Source organism: Pezoporus occidentalis, unplaced genomic scaffold, assembly GCF_034315485.1.
Source record: "Pezoporus occidentalis ecotype Australia unplaced genomic scaffold, CSIRO_AGI_Poc_V1 ctg160, whole genome shotgun sequence".
In the NCBI taxonomy this organism is placed as follows: Eukaryota; Metazoa; Chordata; class Aves; order Psittaciformes; family Psittacidae; genus Pezoporus; species Pezoporus occidentalis.
Window position 1 is genome coordinate 2,788,932 of NW_026913426.1, and position 6,000 is coordinate 2,794,931.

Below are 6,000 nucleotides of genomic sequence, written 5' to 3' on the forward strand. Positions count from 1 at the left end.
CTCTAAGCTGCAGTTTCAAAGACCTCCTCTATTAGGCATCCACGCTCATGTTCTGCTCAAGCTTGCCTGCCTGATGTACCTGCTTAAACAGCTGTCAGGAGGTGGCTGTAGGAAAGGGCTGCCAAAGAAGAGACCTCCGCTTGGATTGAGAGATTGTCCGTAGTGAAAGGTCAGCGTTTTGTGCCTTCTATGCCACTGTTGTCCATGTGTACAGGACAAACAAACTGCAGAGGATTTTCACCATGAGGGTAGCAAAGCCTTTGGAAAGGTCAAGAGGAGAGGCTGTGGAAACTACATCTTCAGAAGTTCTGAAGACTCAGACATGCCAAGAATGACCTCATGCACTGTGGGCAATAACCCCACTTCAAACAGGAGATTGGACCACCTTCCAGTCAACATTTCTGTGATTAGAAGATGCTACATTTTGTTACTGCATGAGCTAACGAAGCTAAGAGAGGGCCGTGTTTTCCCTCTGCTGTTCTCCAACTGTTTTCAGTGCCTGCATCATTGTTTGTGAGCCTCATGATAATGTGCCAAAAGATACAGAATTAGAGTTGTTCACATTTCCACCATCAACAGCCTTCTAAATTCTGGCAAGTCAGAGCCTACTGTACGTAAAAACGGACTGAGAAAAGTCACAAATACAGTGTATAAATCCAAGCATTCACGGACCTTCAGTATACGAATAAGGACTTGTGTCTTGTAACTGAAGCAACCTAAATACCAGGCAACCTGAAGTGCCACACATACTCACAAAACGCGAAATACTTTTCCACAGCCACAGTCAAGCACTGTGAAGAAAAAGATCACTGATGTAAACAGCAAGGGAAGATCACTTCCAAAGTGGCTTGTTAGAGGCTTCAGAGGGGGAAGGAGTGGGGAAAGAAAGAAAGTCTGAACTTATTATCAGAAACAGACCTTTGATTTGCTAGAGCAGATAAAGATCAAAGGACACTGAAAATGACAGCAGTTAAAGTAAACACATCTCCAAAAATGAAACAGTTGGTGTTAAACAGAGCCTTGTGGTAACATGATTGTTTCTATGAGCATGTTCTAATCATCTTAATTGAGAGTTAATTTGTAGATATTTGCAGGAAGGATGGCAAAGGACTCTTACTTAAATCATCATTCTCTTCCATCAGTAAAGTGATTTAGCCTCCTTTCCAACCCAGATCAGATGCACGGTAAGGGGGATGTTGGCAAATTATACTGCTATGGAACCTAAAAAGAAAGCTACAGTCCTCCTGAAATCTGTGCTTGCCACTGTATAGAGGAGAAAATCGCAGAGATTATACATAAAGGCAAAGAGAACAGACTTATTTGCACACAAACTGTTCATGATCTGGACATCATCCACCCACCCTCCGATGATACACACTGTCTTCTAACAGGAATTCACTAATGTTACTGGAATCATGCCTACAGAAAATTCAGCATCTACTAAAAAGGTGCAATAAAAATTCTCAATCATTAAACATCTGAAAACATGCTCATGCACTTAAGTAATGTAGAATCTTCTGTTCACTGACAACTCCTGAATGAAAGCTGAATGAAAATAATAAGTTAATACATGGACAAAAAGCATTTAAACTTGAAATATCCTCATTTTATGTTATTGGAAACCTGCGCTGATCATTGGATAGATTTCTGCTCACAGGAAGGAGGCAGACTTGTTGGAATTTCTGACATGATTTATCTTCCCAGTGATAAGTGTTTTGCTCTGGTATTTTAGTCTCACTTGCAATGCTGAATTTCCTGTTTTGTAACATTTATAACCATGCCACAGCAGCTCAATAACATGATATTTTAAAGGCACAAACATCAATGCATTGCTCCAGCAATATGGAAGTTCCAGGTCCAAAGAAACAACTCAAAACCTGATAGTACACCCACACACTTTTGCTCATCACATTCTTGATGTTTGCAATGATGCTAATAATTACCCTATCTCTGTATATGATACTGATGTGGACACTGCCTTCTGCATGCAGAGCTAGTAGAGAAGGAAAAAGAAAAAATAAGCTTAAGGCAGTTCTTAGTGTAACCATGTTGGTATTTGCTAGCACGAGCCCACTGAACACAGCTTGCAAGCATCCACATACCTACAAAGAAAGCTCCAGTCCCACAGATGTTTGGTAGTGAGGCAGGCAGCCTGCCAGTGCTGGTGTACCAAGTCTGTGATGCTTCACACACTCATGCAAATATGGAAGCCCCCAAGGAATCTACAGACATATAGGATAGCCACCATACAGAAATAAAAATGAGTAAATTGAGAAGTTTTTGATTCTTGAAACTTCCATTTAACTTTTAAAGAGTAGATTTACTCTGATAACGTTTTGCATGAATGAACTACACAAAACCTAGCAGCTTTTCTGCTTATATTTTGCTTAAGAGAATAATGGCATTCTTAAAGAGCTATCTCTACCGAGTGCATGTGAGGTTTTCTAACAGGTGCAGCTGCTTATATGCTCTGACACGATTTGCTATTACACACAGCTCAAAAGATTTTCCTCTGGAAATGACTTCAGCAACTGAGGAGTACCAAACAATAGAATTGAAACCTACTGTGCTGTCTTCCATTAGCAGTACTGTGCCTTGAGCCATTAAATCTGGCAAAATAAACAGTGGTGTTAGCAAACCATTGGAAAAATAAGAGAGAATGGCACAGATATGAAACCTTTTTTTCCTAAGATATTCACTGACTACTTATATACATAAGCATATACGTATCAAATCCAGCACATATTGTGAGAGGAGCTGAACTGGCTCCCCCAACGGAGGCTTAAGATGCTTCTTACCACGTGCACCTACTGCACACTGGGGGGCCAGAACTCCTTCTAAATAAGCATCAGTGAATGAGACCAATTCTGGGAATATACAATTTTTCACCAATTACTCCTTTGTTCTGAAACCTCTTTGGAGAGCTTATTCAACGAGAAACTCCTTGTGAGCAGAGAATAAATTACATGGAATTTAAATACCAATCTGTTTTGTCATTTTGAAAGAATTCATATTAAAATAGTAACCGGATCCTCCTGGCATCCTGTAAAGCTTCCAAAAAGCTTTGAGGGTCCCAGTGTACCCAATACCTTATGAATCTATTTCTAAAGGAATAATTCATATTTCAACCAGCTTTCATGGTTGTTTCAGCCCTTGGACAAAAATCTCAGTATGCTAGGACAAGGTTATCGGCTTGCCTAACCAGCCACAGCCAACTGCAGTTACATCTCACACCCTGGAAAACAAACAGTGATATTAACTCCCTATCAAAGCATTACCAATGCATTATTATGGCAGACAATAGGGATTAATTTTAAAAAGAAGGAAAAGCAAAATGAGTGAAAGCTGCCTCAACTGCTCATCCTGCTGACAGTGGGATGAATTTAGAGGTAATGGCAATTCTGTCTTTCCTTCAGTAAAGCCAGGACTCCCCTCTTACTATTTTAACGGGGGAATTCAGCAGCTGCACAGCAGCAATGTCCACCTACAGACACCCACACAGACACATAACCACTGCCTATAAGTGCCAGAACGTCAAAGAACAAGGAATATATTTATATTTCAATGTTTGTTCAGTATTAGGAAGAAAGCTCATAATAATGACTCAAGCAGGCGGTAGAGGTGGGAATGTGCTTCAGCTAACTGGCATTTTGAAGTAAAAAGAAAGCTACATCTATAAACTGATCATTTATTATGCAATAATCTATTTTTATGGATTCGTCATCATATGGAAATAACCCCACCATCTTTTTTACATGGCCATTCATTTTTAATTGCACGGACCACAGATACATTTATTCACGCACATCACAGATGCAGGTATGCACCAGTATGTGCAAGAGGTACTGCAAACATATTGTGCAGCTGCAGTGAACATTAGAAAAGCTATCCAACAAATATGTCTGAAATCCACATTTGCAGTTTTGCAGGGAATAAAAATCAGCCTGTCTTAGCAAGAGGAGCCTTGATGCTGGCTTCTTACTCTTATTGCCAGAGCAACTGTTTCTATTCTGGAAAACTGAAAGTATTTTCTCTTATAAAATACATGTGAAAAATAGAAAATGAGTTAAATATATGCAAATGGCAGGCTGATACAAATCAGTGAAGAACATGAGAAAGGAACCACAGGGAGCTCAAGCACTGTCTGCAGACATGTAATGCAAACCCTGTAGGCAGCCTGCATTTCAGAGCACTCCCCAGACAGGGCTGAGGCTTAGGACAACACCTGAACTTGGAATCCACGCTGATGCTTTCTGACTTGGCTATTTATAACCAAGTGCTCTCCTGGCACTTACCTGGAGCCAACTGCCCATGAGGATGGGGAGGAGAGATGAACTGAACCTCTGGTGCTGAGTGGAGGCTTTGTGCCTCTAATGAGAATAGAGGGGCGGCACAGGGCTGAAATGCTACCCCAAAGAGAAAGATTTATCTTCCTGACAGAGAGCAAAAAAAAGTAATGGGTTTTTCTCCCCAGCAGCCTTCTCCTTTACTGTCTTGAGTCAGCACTAACTCCATTCTTCCGATTTGTTCTTTGTTCTCTTGGTTCCATTTAGCCTACCCTTGCCTCCTACAGATTCAGGGTTTCTTTAGGTTCTGGAATGTTTGTACATAAATTTGAGCTCTCAGTAACATTGGTTTCGGTTATAATCAGAAGTTAAGAAAGCAAAATAACCTCCAGTTCAATGGTCAGATTTCTGCTGGTTTAAAGAGCCTGAGCACCAGTGAAAGTAATGATTTATTCTGCATAAGAATCTAGTTCTAAACCTTCCAGTTACTTTAAATTTGCCAATACCATAAATGTCACAAATTCCTCTTGTCCTTCCATTTGCCTTGGCAGCGTTTTGAAATGGTATTTCTGTGGAATATTTGAACTTTGATAGCTATCTCTTCAGCTTATAAATATGCACAGTACCACAGCTAGCCCAATGCGTGCATACTATGGCTTTTCTTTTTCGAGAGGCTTAACAGTACAAGATATGCAAATGAATTTTCAAGTTCCAAACCTTCTCTATCATAAATTCCTGGTAGCCTTCCTTCCCAGAAAAATGTGTGAACTGTCATCATTTTCAAGTGTCTTGAAAATGTTTTGTGCCTCAGTCATATTTCAGCCGATGACATCCAGTGTCTCATCCAATCTCACCAGAGCCGTATCAGACAGTTTCTTGTCAGCAGTCATTGCAAAAGTCCGTCACACAAAACAAAAGGGTTAGCTCTCCAAAGGACAAATCAAATTGGCACAGCACTGCCAAGCTTTTAGCATGCTCACCTCTGTTTCCCATGCAATATTTACTTACAGAGATATCTGAGAACACTACTTTCAGGCCTCAGAATGTACTTGAAGTGAGTCATTTACTGACAGAGAGCAATGATGACATGCAAACACTGGACTCTCATTTTAGTTTGTTTTAAGGATGCTATCGTCTTTGGAATCAACAAAACAGGCTGAAAACACATGAGTTAGGGCTTTCTAGCTGTGCACTGCAGATAAGCACTAGAGAGACATTTGATATTCTGACACCTCAGGCAGCAATTTGGCCACACACACAGTACACTAAACCCAACCATTACAGAAAAGACAGTATGCAAAGAACAATCCTTTGCTTGCACTTAACAACATGGGACCTCCTGCAGCAAATAATCTGTCACCGCTTGCTTGGAGTACTGGGGTTCCTCTGTGGCATGCAGAAACATTGCTGGAAGTGCCAGGATTCTGCAGGATATTCATTAAAAAGACTAAGGAAAGCCATAAATTAGCAATGTATAAACCAGTATAAATCAACAGCCAGACTGAGGAAGCAAATAAGCAAATGTCACAAAGTCACATTCAAATACCTGTCTCTAGCAGTTGGGGTACATGATGGGATTTTAGTGCCATTGTGATGCCATGACATTTTGGTACCTTAAAGAGTTAGGTGAGATTATTCTTATTTGTAGGTCACGTGTAAACATGGCAGGGTGTCTTTTTTGTCTTACTTAATATCACAGAAACAAGGCACAGGG

The 6,000-nt window shown here is 40.5% G+C and overlaps 1 long non-coding RNA gene across 1 annotated transcript in view; it reads right to left on the reverse strand.

Moving 5' to 3' along the window:
• LOC134160582 (uncharacterized) overlaps window positions 1–5,735 on the reverse strand; it is a 148,319-nt gene extending 142,584 nt beyond the window's left edge. The window contains exon 1 of the long non-coding RNA XR_009963618.1: window positions 5,647–5,735. This is a non-coding gene — a long non-coding RNA (uncharacterized LOC134160582). The remainder of the gene's footprint in view (window positions 1–5,646) is intronic.
• Between the last annotated feature and the right edge of the window lie 265 nt (window positions 5,736–6,000).